Source organism: Bemisia tabaci, chromosome 6 (genome assembly GCF_918797505.1).
Source record: "Bemisia tabaci chromosome 6, PGI_BMITA_v3".
NCBI classification, from domain to species: Eukaryota; Metazoa; Arthropoda; class Insecta; order Hemiptera; family Aleyrodidae; genus Bemisia; species Bemisia tabaci.
In genome coordinates, this window is record NC_092798.1 from 15,864,034 (window position 1) to 15,883,245 (window position 19,212).

At 41.2% G+C, this 19,212-nt stretch overlaps 1 protein-coding gene across 2 annotated transcripts in view; it reads right to left on the reverse strand.

The window, feature by feature from the left end:
• LOC109036788 (uncharacterized) overlaps positions 1-18,653 on the reverse strand; it is a 125,423-nt gene extending 106,770 nt beyond the window's left edge. For both annotated transcript variants that reach the window (XM_019051162.2, XM_019051161.2), the window contains exon 1: positions 18,223-18,653. The gene's annotated coding sequence lies outside the window, so the exon portion shown is untranslated. The remainder of the gene's footprint in view (positions 1-18,222) is intronic.
• Positions 18,654-19,212: the final 559 nt, after the last annotated feature.

Here is a 19,212-nt window from a genome sequence, read left to right on the forward strand (position 1 = left end):
TACATTTAGCACGAATAATAGCAGCCCTTCACTTCACCGTAATGATCGAAAGATCAAGGTTTGGGAGAGAAACGCCTTCTAAACACACTCTATTTTCTTACTGCGCTGATCACTGGAATTTATTCTTTTACTGCAACGATTTTACTGGTTGAGCTTTTTCTGGCTTCGGCATTTTGAGGTGAAGGAAAATCAAAAGACGCTTTGAAGTCGACACACCTGACAATGAAAAGAGAGAAAGAGAGACGCAAAAAAAAGAGTGGTAAAAATGTGAGGGGGTTGCGTGTGGCCCATCCTGTTCTTTGAAGGGTACTTCTACATCAAACTATCCGAATAACATTCGTGCGAGGTATGGATGAGTGGGTTAGGAACATCCGGTTGTAAAGGTTTCGGTGCCAGATAATAGTGCCAAAGCTACTGTTTTATGCTGGCTGCAAACGACTTTATGAGCTTGTTAAACTTGAAACGAGTAATTGAGACTCCCGGCTCTTATGAGCCTATAGTGCATCTGCTGTTATAGCGTTCGACTTATTCGTTTACTTTTAAGGAGAGATTTGTCCTGATAAATCCTTTACCTTTACTATTAAAAAAAAAAAAAAAAAAAAAAAAAAAAAAAAAAAAAAAAAAATCCTTTCCTCCCTTCAATTGCTAGATTTTCTTGAAAATGATGAGCGATTGGCTGATGCACAGGTGGTTGATCCTAATGACTAATGACTGGTGCTTGGGACCGCTAGCTGCAGTAATTTGCGGTATTCTCTTTGACTTTTAGACACTATTACAGTAGCGATTTTCCGAGGAATTATGACTGTATGAAATAGGAGAAAAGAGAAATCAAAATCACGAATTCTGGAAAAAACGAACATTACATTTTTGTGGTGATTTTTGGTTCACAAACCCTATCCGACGAGGCTACCGATCTTTTGGACGCCATTAACCATAGGATCCTAACTAACTTACAAATTGCCTAGGTCCGTGAACGATCTTTAAGCGACAAAAAAGCTTTTTTTCACACTCTTTCTACAGAATAAATTTCATAAAATAGGGGTTACCATTTGAAAACAAGTTGGAGGCCCCTGGGGCCTCCTTCGGAGGAACCCAAAGTTTTGACTCCCCACAAAAGCCCCCCCCCCCCTCAAAAAAAAAAATAGGATTACCTGTAAAGATAGAAACAAAATAACAACTAATTGGAGAAGCAGAGTTATTCTGCCGTGCTGAGGAAAAACGCCGTATGAGCCTTCAGGCGTTGCCAAATTGCCTCAGGCAAATCACTAATTTATAGGAACATTTTTGAATATTTTTCTACCAATTTCTCAGATAATTTTGTTTGTAATTTGATCTAAAGTGTCTGCAATTTTCAAAGGAAAAAATGTATAATTTTCCTCAAAAATAAACATTTTATCGAAGGAAATTTGGTAACTATCGAATGCTCATACGGCGTTCTTTCTTAGCACGGCAGTATTGCACTACAGATGTCATTTCATTACGTTCTTTTTAAATCAGCCTAGAAGTTCGATCAGCCCGCAAACACATCTCTATACTATCCTTCGTGATGGAAACAAACAACAACTGATTGAAAAAACAGCGTCGTTGCACTAATGATACTATTTTATTTACGCTCTTTTTCAAATCAGCCGTTAGAATCAGAGGCATGGCGTGAATGATCGATTATCGATATTTCCCCATTTAAAGCTGTGGTAAAGAATCGATTAGTAAGGTGTTCGTTGCGAACACCCTGTTAATCGATTTTTTCCATAGGTTTAAATGGTAGATCGATCGATGTATCGCAAAGCACGCCACGCCACTGGTTAGAATGAGGCTTGGTGCGTGAGACGGCAACCTCGTCTGATTGTGTGCAGTAACTTTTGATGATCGCGCCACGCGTCGTACGACCAGCCACGCGCCGCTGTTGCCAAGTATCTCGTGTTCTATTGTTTATATTATCGAACGCAATGCAACGAAATGGTGGGCTGAAACGATGGCCTTCTATGCATTTCATAACGACTGAGAAGTTCTGGAGCCAATTTGCGCGTGTGAGTCTGTGAGTGCCAAAAATTCTTCACCCACGGAATCCACGTTCTGGAGGGACGCCCACCATCGGCGGATCCAGCAAATTGGCAACATTGTTTTTCTCCATTTAAACCTATTGAATTGTATCGATTCTTGGAGGGGCCAGGAGCTTTGACAAGAATCGATTATTAAACACAGGTTTAAGCGGAGGGAATCTGGCGTTGCCAAATTGCTGGATCCGCCTCTGACGCCCGGCAGTCTTGATTTCAAGCGCGCCGGGCGCATAAATTAAAATAAAATGGTTCATTTAATGATTGACACGACTAAAATTTACCAAAATGCTATTTAACAGGATACAAGCTAGCTATTTTTACGCGGGAAAAAAGGTCGGTTCCACATACCGAAGTTCAATTCATAAGGAACACGGTATAGTTCGGTTTGCGCATAACTGAATATTCGGTGTGCTGCACCAAAGTTCGATAGTTCTGACGGAACAGTACGGAACAGTTCGGTAGAAATTACCAAGCAGTTTCCGGAAACCAAATAGATCGGCGATTTTTTACCGAACTAACTTCATACCGTGTTCCAGACCGAGCTTTTTTTCAAAGAAATTCAGTTCAAAAAGTGCCAAAATGTTTGATTACTTAATACCTCATGTCTTTGTGAACCCATATCTTTTGCTTTGTAACTATGAAACACACCTTTTTTTTAAAATGAAAATTAAAACCGATAAGGAAACTTTTATTGGGGTGTAATTTTAGTTTCTTTGGAAATTATATGTTAATTGGATACTGTAGAGAAATTCTAAGTCAAATCCTTAGAAATACCTTAGTAACATTCCCATCAGACTTCAGCTTTCAGAACCAAACCTAACCATCGACAATGTTTTCAAAAAGAGTTTTTCTATGATTTTGTCTAATTTGAACCAATCCCCAGTACTTCATCCAGAACAGTTGTTTGGCATGGAATAAATTATTATACGAAATGTTGAAACACCGCAGTGTAAACATACCGTGCTTTCTTAGTTTCACCATCAGTCCAAACGAGCCTTGAACAATTCTTCCGACACACGCTAAAGTTTGGACACAGGACAACGAAGCGGGCTATCGGAATGCAATTTTGGGAGTTAAGAAATTTTGACGACACAAGATTAAGATTTTGATGCATGCGATGAGACCAACTCCGTACTGGTTTGGTATGCTACTGTGCAAAAGAAAAATGCCTCGTGAGGCTTCGCACTATGCCAAATTTCCCCCGGTAAAATTCTTACTTTTGAGGACAGTCATAAAATTTCTTCTTAAAATTTTCAGATACTTCAGATAAAATAGAGAATAAAATTTTATAATGTTAATTTCAATATGTTAATTGGAAACTGAAGGAAAATTCTTAGTCAAATCCTTAGAAAAACCTTAGTAACATTCCCATCAGATTTCAGGTTTCAGAACCAAACCCAACAATCAACGATGTTTCCAAAATGTGTTTGTGTTTGAATAAAATTTTCTTAAAACTTTTGGCGAAACAATAGGAATGTTCACCGGTCACCCTGAAATTTCGTTTTTTAGCAAAGGAAATTTGGCAACGTCTAAAGGCTCATACGGCGTTCTTCCTAAGCATGGCAGTATGTGTTGAAATCAGCTCGGGTTAACGCCTATCTCTCATTTCAACGACTGTCATATTCGACAGGCCATCAAAATTGATAGCGCACTGAGCTGGAGCTTAATTATGCGGTGAATAAAGTTCACTCGAGCTTCTGAAGTGCCGCGCATTGCACATACGGTACGTTCACGGCGGGTTCTCGGATATCCACGGTTTGAATATCCGCGACTGGGATCCGCGTATAGATCATTTGATCGATAAAAACTGGAGCTGTTGCTCGTGATACAGAATTCGACTAAATTTTGCAAAATGGAACTACAATTCCTAGCTCATCCATAAAATTACTTGTCCACAGAGGGAAACTTTTGGCACCTACGGTGTATCTACAATGAGCCAGAAATAGTAGTTCTTAATTGCACAATGTAGTCCAATTTTGTTTTGGCACCAGTTGAGTTCCACATTGTATAGGCAAAAAATGATAAAATTAGTCGCAAAAATTATTTTACTTAATTTTTTATTAAAATTCGTTTACGTCGTTCGAATATAAGAGATGGAACCTTCCAAAAAAATAGTACCTAGATATTGTCATCCACTGTGGAAGAGCATGACACGATTTCCCGCCTTTATCCAATCAAAGTTTCGAGTGGAGCAACCAGGTCAAGTTTGACTACTTGGATTGATCCTTTCGATTATAATAGGAACTTTCCCCAAGACGGCTGAAATGGAAAATTCCATGAAAAATAAGAATTTGAAATTTAAGACTATTTTTCATGAAATTTATGAGCAGTGTTCCCGGGTGCTCCGTGTGCGAGATCCGTGCGCTCTCCGTTCTCCGTGCTGCTATTGGCCGAGCGTCATTCCGTAACGTCAAGCGTACGGACTAAACAAGATAGGGAAGCATTTTCCCATAAGGTTTTGGTCCGCACGCGGTTCGTGTCGGTATAGGGAATAATGTCCGCGCGGCACGGATAAATCCGTACGCTTGGCATCACTGTTTATGAAACCTTTGGAAATTTCACGTGAAAAAGGGCGATTTCAGCAGGGTGATAAGTCGTGATTGACATAGGTTTCTCAAAATTCGCAAAGCTCGACGGTTCAAAAAGTGGCGATTGCGGAGCTACCCCTGAGGGTGGGCCATCAGAATCGGGTCGATGGTGGCGAGGATGAGACTGCTTGGACGCGACGCGGCGTTGGTTTGAGCTCAAAAAGAGTAAAAGGGCACGGAGCTCGCGGAGATGACATTTCCTTAATCTGATATCTGTCACGCGAGCCCGTCAGATCGCCATCGCTCGACGAGGCTCTAGAATTCAGCTCGGATTCCACCCGTGGTGCCGCTTGTGGCAGGGAGCTTTCGAGCCCCGCTTCCACCAACAGCCTGCGACGCGAAATCAAATCGCGCGGAAGAGATGCGCGACCAGGGACGAAGATGTCAAACCTACATGCGGACCGATCATTGAACTTTTATGAACGTCGATTGGTCAAGAGCCGCACGCGATTCTGCGTGGGTTCACGTGAGCCCATAGTCCCATACATGGAATTAGAGATGGCACTAAAACTGCAACAACCCAAAAATTTCGATTTACTTTACAAATGCCATTAAAATATAACAAAAAAACATATAAAAATTGACGACAAATATAAAATTGAATGATTTGTCCTCGATTTTATGTTTTTTTTTTATTTTAATTTTTTTTTTGTTAAAAAAATACATTAAAATAGCATCCGTGAGTTTGATTTTAAAAAATTACCAGGTTTCACTATCTCCGGTCTCTCTCCTGCCTCTGAACCCTTCGATGGAGATGTTGCATGTGTGAGGAAATTGCAATTTGACTGTTGATTCTTATGTAAAAGTTTGCGAGAAACACGATGGCGCTACTAGTTTTCTCTGAAATCGACTCCCAAGCTCAAAAAAAGCTCTCAAGTTGAGGCCAAAATGGAAGGGGTATCCTACGCTATCCTGAGAGTCCACCTCTACATCAAGACAAACTCTCCATGAAAAGATAGGGAGCAAATACATTAGCAGGGTTGCCGTGTTTTCAGTTTTAGAGTCCCCGAATAAAGTGGCAGCCCTGACAATGTATTCCCTCGACGACATCCGAAGCTCATCATCTACCTCGCAGGTAAGATGACTGTTGCTCCCATATAATTGTCAATTGAATCCCCGAAGGTAAAAGTTTTCCAAGAGGCCAGTGGAGGGCATCTCTCGAGGCGATGCGCGTCGCCAACGTATACAATGTCGGGTGTGAGGTAGGATTAAAATCATTGCACGTGGTCAGGCGTCTATGCTACGCGACGGACTTAGCGTCGCGCGCTGCCTGGGGAAGCGTGGCTTCAGATGGAGCTTTGAACTGCGCGCGGTCGTGGCCGTGGAGGGTTTCAGTGATTATGTCACGCTTCGATACATCGCAGGATCGGACGGCGAGATCGCAAGGTGATCGTAGACTTCGCAGTCAGCGAAAGGGAAACGAATTGCTAGGGAGAGAGGTCTCCTCGTTGAGAGTAATTGTAGAATTCCACGTTTAGTATCAAAAAAAAAAAAAAAAAAAAAAAAAAAAAAAGAGTCTTAAAATTTTAATTTGAACGAGTCAGAGGTTTTCCACTACTTGGCGGAGTTCACCGAATCATTTTCTTGCTCCGGATCATACAAATAAAATCAGAGGCCCAGAAATTTAATGACATCCCGAAGAATATTAAAACTAAAAGGGATTTTTCTCCTCCTTTTCTATCTCTTTCTCCTGAGGATGTCCATCCCTCCATCGACGAAGTTGAGGAATCCGGAACCCCCCCCCCCCCAAAATTAAAGATGCCTCCCTGAAATCTGGAGTGACTGCACTCATTCAGTGGTAGGCACGGGGTGCGGGAGCCGGAACCTCCTTCTGAAAATTAGGAGATTACCGGACGCGCATGTCTTCAGAACACAATTCTAGGCCCTTCGGGGTAACTTTTATCTTTTTCCAAGACAGTATTTTTTACCTCGATTTAAGGATAAAATACAGGGTGTTTCAGACCAGCCGTACCAGGCTTTGTTCTCGGTTGCTTCATCTTCAGATCTCCATCTTCCCCTCCTCCTTCACATCTTCCTTCTCCTCCTCAAAATCGGAAGACGAAGACGTAGGTCAAAAAAACCCGAGTCTGCAAACTGGGGTTAAACTGCCTTATTTTGAACTAAAATCAGACAAGAATTTGGAAAATTTCCTTGACGAGGAGGCGCCTTTTTCGGCGACCAGGAACTGCCGCGCGGCGACGCTACGCGTTCCGGAACAGGAGCGCCGAAGTCAAAAGACAGCTGCATAATCAACAGGGTTGCCAAAGTTCCGAATCGTCGAAATAATACTTAAAATACACACGCACATATATTATAGTGTATAATATGTATACATAAGATACATCCTTCGTCCGGACGCGACAACGATGCAAAAGCGACAGAAATTGAGTCTTCCAGCCGCACAGTGGATCCAGTCAATTGGAGAGGTCGGACATGAAATTTTTGACTAAAACTGCGAGTTTCGATGTTTATATCGTCACATTTTAAATTTCAGGGGATGCTTAGGGAGGAACATTTCACAAGGAATTCGACGGAACCACTTTTAGAACCTCAAAGTTTTTTTATAAACGGAGTTACAAGCGTTAAAAGTTTCCGAATTTTGTCTGACCTCTCCCACTGACTCGATCCACTGTGAGCCGGTGCGAAATAAGGCCATTACTTAATTGTCTCCACCGCGGTCTACCGAGGAATGCAAACATAATTCACACGTTGGAGAACAGAGGAGCGCAGACGAAAAGGTAGACACGGGTCTATTTTTCAAACACTCTAGAGATCGGGCAAAAAACGCTTGAAAATTGGGTTGACGGTGCATGACCGCATTTCTCTGAACTTCGCCTAATTAGCTTCGGTTGACACTGAGGTCAACGCACGACTAGTTCTGAAATTGAGGACGGTCACCGAGGAGCATGTGACTATATCAAGAGTGGATTCATCATTTTAGGGCACTGCCAGAATACTGCAAAGAAGAAAAGGGTGTTAGAACAACACTTCTCCGTTAGTTAGAGGCAAATGGACCATTAGACAAGGAACAAAGTTAAGCAATCCGATACTTGTTTCTCAACCAAAATTTCACGTAGAACACGCTTCGCGCTATGAAAATTGCTGACATTATACTCCTAACCAAGAGATGTATATATTTTTTGCTGGCTTATTGGCTTCTGTTCCGTTAGGAGCCAACAGTCATCTATAGGGTAGATTTATTGTTCGTAAACATCAGGGCGGTAGGGACATCCATGCTCCAAGCTTATCAAATTTTCAGGGATTGACCAAGATATTAAATGTTTCTGGACGCAAGAATTCGATTAATTATCGATTATTAACCATGTTAAATGATTGATTCTTGTCGGGGCACCTGGCCCCTCCAAGGTTCGATACATTTTCATAGGTTTAAATGGAGGAAACCCGGTGTTGCCAAATTGCTGGATCCGCCTCTGCATGCAATGTGCAGTGGCGAGGCGCGAAAGTTCGATTATCGATTTCCCCCCATTTGAAGCTGCGGTAAAGAATCTATTATTAAGGAGTTCGTTATACGAACACCTTGTGTATCGATCCTTTTCCGTAGGTTTGAATGGCAGATCAATCGATAAATCGCAAAGCACGCCGCGCCACTGGCAATGTCTACTTCCTCTTTTCACTTGCTGACTCACGGGAAAGCTCGTCCGGAACAAATCAGTCTTAGGAGCAGTCAGTCAGAAGCTGGCCGGAAATGAAAGGAATACGAGAAAATTGTATCCACTGCGCCATCTTCAGGTGAACAACCGTTGTCCCGGAACAATGCACAATTACATTCGTACAAATCACTCGCACGTTTTTTCGAATCATGTACAGCAATCGTACGAGTAACATTCATAAGGGGCGTTACGATTCTGGATTTCAGTTGAATCAAAACTCAAAGCGCTAACGCAGTTTTTACTTTCTCGCTTTCCTTGAGAGTAGAGGCAATATTGTCATTTAAAACAAAATAAATGATGGAAAAAAATAAATAGTAAAAAAATAATAATAAGAAAAATAAATACTTAATGAAAGAATTAATGAAAAATAGAAAGAAACAGCAATGGAGATGTTGAATGTGTGAGGAATTTGTGATTTGACTGTTGATTATATTGTAAAAGTTCGCGAGAAACATAATGGCGCCAATAGTTTTCTCTGAAATCAACTCACCAGCTCAAAAAAAGCTCTCAAGTTGAGGCCAAAATGGAGGGGATATCCCACGCTATCCTGAGAGTCCACCTCTACACAGGGGCGGACTGGAAGTCGAAAAGTTAGGAGGCGACCTAGATTTTGGGGGCCCCTCCTGTCGTTCGGGGGCCCCTCTAAGGAGATCCGGGGGCCCTCCCCCGGAAAATGTGGAAAATTACACACTTTTTAAACGCAATTTTATGCATTATTGGAGTCAAATTCTACAGTATTTGAACTTCAAAATAACCCATTCTCAGGATTCTTCGGGGGCCCCTTCATCACAAAAGCTTTAGACGACCTTTCATGTCACTTAAAGACAAATTTTCAAGGATTTTGGGACCTTTTAGTGACTGAATAGGATAAAAAAATTACAACATTACAGGGGTAAAACCATAACTCGAAAAAAATTCGCCGCGGGGGCCCCTTCGGGACCTCCGTGGCAAATTGTTAGGAGGCGATCGCCTCCCCGCCCCCATGGCCAGTCCGCCCCTGCCTCTACATCAAGACAAACTCTCCATGCGAAGATAGGGAGCAAATACACTAGCAGGGATGCCGTGCTTTCAGTTTTAGAGTCCCCAAATATAGTGGCAGCCCTGTCAATGTATTTGCTCCCTATCTTTGCATGGAGAGTTTGTCTTGATGTAGAGGTGGACTCTCAGGGTAGGGTGGGATATCCCCTCCATGTTGGCCTCAACTAGAGAGCTTTTTTTGAGCTTGGGAGTTGATTTAAGAGAAAACCAGTGGCACCATCGTGATTCTCGCGAACTTTTACAGAAGAATCAACAGTCAAATCGCAAATTCCTCACACATGCATCATATTCATTCTGCGCGTTTTAATGCACATGCAGAGAGATAACCCCAATTTGGAGTCCTAAGGAGAAACTACGAGTCCCATAGTCATAGTAAAGAGCGCTATGTTGGTAGGAGCTGCAAATATTAAATACTTAACTCGAGGTAATTTACGATTTGTAGGCTAAACTACTACATCATGGTGAGAACGCAATGACACCGGATTGGTAGTTGATTATACGTCTCGTTTACTTTCTTATCCTTGAGTTTGAGTCTCTGGGAAGGAGCCATAGAGATACTAAGAATCGAGTTTCCATACGTAGTAACATTACTGTAATTATCAGAACCATAGAATTTTTTCGGTGCGCACGTCGCAAGGATTGGCAGGAGCTTCCGTAAAATTTATATATTGAAGTGGGTGCGACTTAAATTTAATATATCTCTCCCTCTCATACTTTACCAATTAAGTATCTGGGAAAGAAACGCACGATTTACAGGTTACGCACTTCATAATCAAAAGTATAAAGACTTGGGCTCCGTGATTCAGACCCTGTGGAATGGATTGGTAGATTTATACGGCTCGTTTATTTTTTCTTATCCTTGCGTTCAAGTCTCTGCGAATGAGCCATGAAAAGCTGGCAAATGTTGATTGGACCGATTATTTTCCAAATCACGTAAGCGCCAACCTCTATTTTGGGGGTTGTTTTCTCTGGTGTAATCATTAGTCAATCATGTCTGATTTCAAAATATTAGTCTGAAAGAACATACATTTTTTGGAATTCGAAGATTATGAATAAGGGGAATAGAACGCGTTTTCTTGTTTTCTCGCATTAGCACATTTGGCGCTAAAGTGATTTGGAAAATACTCGGTTCAATTGGGTTTCTCGCTACTTCACTATTTAATCAATTTTAACTCTAAAATACTCTCAAAGAATCAGTTGTTGAAATATTTAGGTGCTTTTTGCCAAAAATGATGCAGGAACAACCCGTCTAGCTGCGGTGTAGATACTTACAATATTTCGTTTGTTTTTTATAAGAAGACACAGTTTTGCTAGACTCCATCACAGACGATTTAAAATAATAAAAACGTTGCTGTCTGCACTGAAAAAAAAAGTTCTGCTCATGGGGCTCCTTAGCTTTCTTTGTTACAGCTACAGAGGTTTCCGTCTTGAGGACAGAGCACTCTGTACTCACGACCGAAGCTCTATTCTCTCAATAGAACAGGTCTGTACGTACAACAAAGAAATAGCAGGAGCCCTGTGGAGAGGAGGCTCTGTCATCAGCACCGACTATATTTTTGCGTGTGTTAAACACTGGAGCATCATAGAGAGAAAAAAAGGTGTTTGCATTTCGGGCATCTTGGAATTTTTTTGATGATGTGGGTCGGAACGGCGACTTTCATCATCGATTTTCTTGGAAATGGTGTAGTTTACGGAAAAAAATGCATTCCACATAAAGTGTTTGAAATTATATCATGAGTTGATTTAAGCAAAAAAATCTGATGTTATAGTCCGTTTTTCATACTTTGAATTCCGGATTTCGCTGACCAGGTTGTACCGACCTACGTCACAGGGTACACAATCCTGAAGATGCAAACACCTCCATTTTTTCCTCTATGCTGAACCATAGCGAGTTCTCCTTGTTTAGCAATTATTCTTCGCCATCTTTCATCCGCATATAGGGAGAGGAGGGGGTTGGCACCTCGTGCAGAACTCTCACATGCGGAGTATGACTGAGGTCCTACTGTATTAATTTCCGATTGTTGGCGTATTAGACTCTGTGTATGAACGCATTCATTCAAATCTACGATGTACGACAACTTTCTCTTGACGGTGACCACTACGAACCGGATGACGATTCACGAGCAAGGATAACACGACACAAATCATTTCAAAACTAATCAATGCATCACTCGCCGCGGACAAAATGGCGTACTATGAAATTTAAGAGGGACCCTGGCCTCCGTATGGCTCAATGCTTTCCAAGGCTCACGTGGAAATGAATTTGCGCCATTCTGTGAGGACGGTGATTAAGTCATTCTTGGCGCGTTACGTGAAGTGGTTCTTGGCGGGTTTGAAATACAGTAGTTGGGCTAATCCAATGTTCGTCACCAGATGCAGATCTTCTGATAGCATCACTGATGTTTTCTCCTTAGTACGGTGAGTTCGATCGAATAATAGCCAAAACCCTGCACTTTTTTATTAGAAATTGCCGCTTTCAGGGATCATTCTTATGATCATAAGAAGCCCTTTTAGAAGGGGAACCACTCTGGGGTCCGTGCAGGAACCAAGATGACGGCCGTTAAAGATGGCCGCCAAGCTTTTTTTCAGCGCGCTATATCTCGGAAACTACGTGTCCGATTTTCGTTTTCTTGGTCTCGTTTTGAAGCTAAAATACTTCTACAGGAGTCTACGTCATAAATTTTCTCGCCTAAGGCACACAAGAATGGTCATTAGGAAAATGTTGAAATTTTGAATTTAACCCAATTTTCAAGAAAGTTTAATTATTTAACACGCTAGAAAATGGCGATTTTGTCTGCTGTAACGGCGATGGGAAATTATCTGACATTTAATTTGATACCAAATAAATTTTTTTGCGTCAAAAAATGCACCCGCTAGATAGCGCTATATCTCTCACTGACAAATCGAGTCAATGGGCGGCGTCCGTTATCGCAGTTTCAGGTATAAATGTACGATGAATCTACAGATGTCGTTTCGACTCAATAGTAATGCTACTACGCGTTATGGATCAATTTATTGCATTATCTTGCACATTACGATAATTAGTGCTTCTAAACCGTGGGGTAGCGCAGCATGGTGGCAGATCTCATCCCTAGATCACATAAAATCACCTTCAGAGACGGTCTTGATCAGTCGTTGCCGGAAGAGAGTAAAAGGGAAGATCTTTGACGCCCCATTTACTGATATTCATTTTTCGCTAATAACTAGAGATTTATCTCAGCTATTTTAATAATTATTTCAAATCAACTTCACAGAAATCCTCACTGAAAAAAAAAATTCTCGGCATTTTTACCAAGGTCCGTCGGTACCTTTACCACCTCACTTTTTTTTACCAATTATTGGTAATTTTACCAAGACGGGCTGATAAAAAACCGGTATTTTTACTGTTTTTTTTTCAGGTAAGAATACCACTTTTATTGGTAATCAATTCCCGGTAACTTTGTCATTTTATCACAGTAATTCTACCACAGTCGATAAAAAATATTGGCGTTTTTACCAAGGTCCAGTAAAATTACCGAGAAAGTTCAATAATTTTACCGAGATTTCTCGGTAAAATTACCAATTCCATAAATGATAATTTTACCAAGAAAAAAGTGGGATCAAATAGAACCCTGAATTCTTGGTAATTTTACCATTTCCTTGGTAAGTACACCGAGATTTTTTTTTCAGTGCTCGCCTAAACATCTCAGAAATCCGACGCCGGCCGTAATAGGAAAAAACCACCACTAAACGCACCTTAGTAACTAATTGCTGTTTTTCACCAGTTCAAAGTCTTCTGCAGTATATGGACACTAATTGCTCGCTTTTAACGTGCAGTCGCAGGAGGACTTTTGCTGGGCCACGTGCAAGGCTGCCATTTCAGCAACTCGACACGACCGTTGATGACGGAGTCTCAAGAAAAAATTGGCCAAGTTGGCAACGCCGGGTCAAATATGCAATCAACGGCACAATGAGTGGTAACGGGCAGTTTTTTTCCGTATGTTGGGCACAAGCCGCGCTGAAAAACTGGTCGACGAAGCTGAAATTTCGAGAGGAATACGGAAGAGAGAGTTTAAACTGGCCGTCTTCAAATCGAAAGGAGCTATCTCCGATAATACCTGAGCCCTGAGACCCGTAAGGATGCATGCATGACATGGCCCATATTACAGAGGAGATGGTTTCTTTTGATTGATAACTGTTCGACTTAACGGCGGCTTCTCGAGTACACGCGGAACAGGTAAAAAGTCTCCTTTTTACGCTTTATGGGGGATTAAATCCAGATAGCACTTTCGGATGCTCTGAAATAGCGGTCTTTACCGCATTTTTTGTCGCTTATTTGTATCGGTTCGGACGAAGCACGGCTCGAATTATTTTTTTTTTCGGACGATTTTGGGCTGAAACCCTGCCCCCAATAGCAGGAATGGCAATTTTTGTTCTGACACGTTCGTCAAACTGATACGGGCAATATCAACAAAAGTGCTGTCAGATTTACTGGCAAAAGTTGCTTTGTTTTTTATGTCAAAAAGCCGCTTATTCAAAATTGAATGGATTGACCCAAAGTCAGCCTAACTACACTTCAAGTTGCGTAAGTTCCTCTCAAATTGTATTCTTTTCAACGGAAGACTGAACAACAAACCGCCTTTCTCTGATTTTTTTAAGTATAGGTATACATTCACAAAATTTCAATTTAGAATATTATTTAGTTTTTGTTGAGAAATTATAGCGAGAGAAAAAGTAAGACAACTAAGACGAGTAAGAATCGCTTCTCCGGACTGATCATTGAAAGTGATAGACAAAGCGATAGACAAAGATGACAAAGGGAAAATGGAGCTATCCTAACGATTGAAACGGGGGTTGTTGTAGACTAATTGGACTGCATTTTGCAATTTTGAACTATAAATTCTGGCTCTTCCGGAAAAACACTTATGTGCATAGGGAAACTAATGGCACTTACGTTGTTTTTAAACCGGGCTAGACTTTATGATTCCAAATTGCAAAATGTAGTCCAATTGTAAGAGGGGAAAACAATGGATTAACTATAGGGTCTCTCGTTGGTTACCGTTGGTTAGTCTATTACTTACCTACTTTGTCCATTGCGACCATCCATTTCCACCAATAGGGTCCTTACATTTTCTCTTTATCACCTTTGTGTAAATCTTTGTTTATCAATTTGAATAATCTGCCGAAATATAATTTAAATAAGATGATCTATAATAATCAAAATCTATAAACACCAAAAATATATAAAAGCATAACGCGCGCGTTTTTTTTACTGAGAAACGCGATTCTTCAACACGGCTATGAATAAAAGGGAGGGAGACCATCCCATCAGCTTGTACCTCGGCACCCTAACGGCAAAAAAAGAAGGTTTTAGTGAAGGTATACGATTCAAAAAACTTGTTTTCTTCTCCTACATGCCCTCGCCTTGAATACATGACACCCTTTCTTGAGGATCTATCGAGAATCGTGTTATCCAGTAGCACGAGCTACAAGAAACAATTCGTCGCCGCGTTGACGAGAGGGCCCGACTCCATTTTTACGGGGATCCTGGGAGGTACTGGGTTATACGGGATACAGGGCTCGCCTTAAATGGATATGTTGCATGTGTAAGGAATTTGCGATTTGACTGTTGATTCTTATGTAAAAGTTCGCGAGAAACACGATGGTGCCACTGGTTTTCTCTGAAATCAACTCCCAAGCTCAGAAAAAGCTCTCAACTCGAGGCCAAAATGCAGGGAATATCCCACGCTATCCTGAGAGTCCACCTCTACATCAAGACAAACTCTCCGTGCAAAGATAAGGAGCAAATACATTGGCAGGGTTGCCGTGTTTTCAGTTTTCGAGTCTCCAAATAAAGAGGCAGCCCTGTCAATTTATTTGCTCCCTATCTTTGCATGGAGAGTTCGTCTTGATGTAAAGGTGGACGTGGACTCTCAGGATAGCGTGCGTGATATCCCTTCCATTTTGGCCTCACTTGAGAGCTTTTTTTGAGCTTGGGAGATGATTTCAGAGAAAACCAGTGGCACCATCGTGTTTCTCACGAACTTTTACAATATAATCAACAGTCAAATCGCGAATTACTCACACATGCAACATCTCCATTCTTATGAAAAAGTTCGAAGTTCACCGCCAAAATCCATCAGTGGACGTAAGTAGAAGTACAGTGCATTAATTTTCTTGTCTTATAGCTATTTTTGCATACCTTTCAAAATTTGTGGATGCGGCCTGCATACCAGTGGCGTTCTGGGCTCTTCCTGATGGCCGATCTGATTTTTGTGTCCGTCTTTAGAAACTGTTTCGCGCCAACTTTCTCCGCAAGCGCGCATACTTGCAGTGATAACATTGACTCGGATTGTACAAGACGGTATTTCCGAACTGCCAACGGTTACGAGAACAAGACCAGAGGGTGAGAAACCTTGGTTGCTCGATTGTAGCGTTCACGCCAAGTAACTTAATGAAAATCTTCAGCACTTTCGAGGATGGTTCAATAGTGTTGATCGGCCAATAGACTGATTTAGTGACCACGTAATTCGATATAATATCAAACTCTTGGTTCAAACCAAAAAAAATATAAACTAACATAACCTCATGTACGAATTCTTCATGAGTTAATTGTGTTACATTATTGAAAGTTAGTCATTGACCGGTCATTATATCGATTGAAGACTCATTAAACACAAGAACTTTCGATTGTGAGAAACATGTGAACGCATTTTACCACCATATGACAAGGGGCGCGAATTAGAAACAAGGTTCTGTGTTTGTTTACATTTTTACCAAGGGCTCGATATTATATCGAATGACGCAGTCACTAAATCAGTTTATTGGTAATTTCTAAATTATCTAGTCATGTATTTAAAATGCCCGAACGTCACATCACGCTGAAGTACATAAGGTAAGTATTTGTACACAAAAAAGACCGAGAAACACTACGGAATAACCTCGAAAATATGTTCCGAGTCAATTTCGCAATTCATTTTGTCTCTTGATTTGCAATTTTTACTGGCAACATAATTGCTTTTGAAGTTATCTTGAGATGCGTCTCGATCAAATTTTGAGTGAAAATGCCTTTCGAACTGCAGAAACGACGTAACACACGTTTGGTGATTTTTAAAGAAACTGTCCGAAAATCCAGACACACGATACCTTCATTCTTGTATTTAACTTAAATGCTGCGATAAAAATGGGTTCTCATTGGCTTCATTTTTTATATTTTTACACACTGAGAAAAAACTATGGCTTATAAACCTATTAGAGGTAAATATGGAACACCACTAATAGTAGTACCTCTACATATAATAATAGCACATATACCTTAGTTATGGTCTCTGTACCTTAATTAGGTACAGAGACCTTAGTATGGTTCACAGACCGAGAATCATTAGTTTATTTACGACTATTATAGGTGTTCCATATTTACCTCCAATAGGTTTATAAACCATAGTTTTTTCTCAGTGGCTCTGTCAAATATTTGGTCAAGAATAATGTTGTTTTAAGTTGAGTGGAAGTTAAGAATATTATATTTATTTGTCTGATGCTCTCTAAGTAATACTTTAAAAGCAAAAATGTATAGTACTAGAGTGAAAATATAAAATGATCTTTTGCGCTTTGTTGTTACATTGTGACAAGGCTTTATTTTCATGATAAGTCAATGATTTTGGCGCAATATGGCAATTGGGGTTGCAGTCATGTCAAGATTCCGCGAGCCCGTCGTCTGCTGTGGTCTTGAATTTGAAGGAAAGTGAACACAAGATGCGAAGTTGCCAAACCGTCGTTTCAACGATAGTTTATTTTTTATGCTTCCCTTACGGGATTCTAAAACTGCGATAAAAACAAGGTAACACTTCTACACTCTCAAATCAAAAGTTAAAAGACGTATTTTTTCCACTCCCCGATCAGAAAAAAGCATCATATTTTGGTCTTCATTTGAGAGAGAAACCATCAAGAGCCATCAGTCGTAGATCCAATAGAACAAATGGCTGTAAATTTAAAGAGCATGACTTGTGTCTGATAAATCATGTACGGTCAGACGAACCCGAATCCCTACATTTGATCTTAGAAAACGATACGATTGAAACATGCCAACGGAAGATAGTACACGAGATAACATCAAAAGATCAGTGACAACAGTAAACAACTTGCCATCGGTTAGTGAGCTTTGGACGAGTAAAGACAGAGGATCGAAGACCAAAGTTGTGCAGGTAAATGATGGTACCTAAATTACGGTGAAGCTTTTGGTCTACCTTTTGATTTGAAGGCATTTTGTGTGATCTTCCACAGCTTGTATTTTTCGAATCAAACTGACAAGGCGTATCGAGGGCTGACGATTGCAGTTCAATAATTGTCAGGAATGAAAAGTTCTATTTAAAAGTTCTCACTGATCAGACGTAGGATATTTTTTTATCTGAATGTATTTCGAAAATTCTATAAAGGATACTACTCAGGTGCTATTTCTGAACCTCACAATCAGACTGCTTTCTCAAGCAATTTGGAGTGGTTTAGAGTTGGTCATAAAAAAGGCGGGAAAATACGCCTGGGACAGCAGTCTTACGGCCTTTCTTTAGACAGTAAGAAACTTTGCGATGCAGCCCAAAAGATGTTTTCAATTTAGAGATTACACGGAAAGTAGGGAGTGAGACACGTTATGCGTCATACAAAATTTTACGATCTTTAAAATTTTGCTTAAAAAAGAACCGAGGTACAAATTTCCGTTAAATCCAGCAGAGAAAGATTTTGAGTCCGCAGAAAAATTTATGGAATTATAAGCTATAGACATTCTCAGCAAAATAGACTTTGCAAGATGCAAACAACCCCTAATATAAACTACCCTTCTTTTTCCCTAATTCATCGCTTCTCTAATCACACTAAAAGCTAAAAAAAGTCACAAACCTTTTTTATTCATGAGCGACGCAAGACGAGGATAAAGCACCACACCTACACACACACGCACAATTGATCAGAACTTTGTCAAAACACTTCCCATATTTGCGCGAAACTCAGGCGCGTGAACTTTGACCACCAGTAGGAAGAAAATTGTAAAAAACACCGGGAGAAGAAAAATTTTCGGGGGACACTTCACAATTCCCGCGGGAAACAACCCGAGCACAGGACGACTCCGATAAGCCGTCGCGTTATCAGTGATAAGAAAAGAGTTTCGCGGACTGCCTCGAGAGAGAAGGAAAGCGCGATCTGTGCGCGTGAGGAGAAATTGGCGTGAACGTAGTTTTAGAGTCGACGTCGTCTTCGGAGACGAAAAAGCAGGTGAGAGAGCGACTTGCGTTCGGAAGAAAGCTGAGTCTTCGACTGGTACTCGTCTCGACGGGCGTCGGAGCGGCGGCGTCGGGACGCAGGGCGGGCGGGGAGGGGGCGGTTTACCGGTTCACGCGCCAGGTCCCCCCGGTACCGCCTGCCGGCCCGGGCGAGCGGAAGGGGGGACTGCTACCTGTTGTACAACGGTTATACCATACTTTGTGGGCGTATCGGGTAAAGTTCGGCGAGTAAAAAAGTGTCGAAAGGCGCCAATGATACAGTACGACCGGAGGACGTTCAATATCCGCGGATCGAAGTGTGAGAGAAAGGCGCCTGTGAAGTAGGGTGCATACAGAGAGACGTCCATAATCCGCGGACAGGAGAAAAGCGCCAATGGAATACATGATACAGGGTTATTCAAAATTCACGCACCACTGGCCATGGGGGGGTGGCCATTTGAAATTTTTAGACGCCCCCCGCCCCTGATCAGGGGCGGGGGATCAAAAACTGGTAAGTACCTTAAAACAGTTTTCCCTTCGATATGAGGAAAAACGTCAAAAACTGCAAGTCGATATCTTAATTAGAACTATGGTTTTGGCCAGTGGTGCGTGACTTTTGAATAACCCTGTA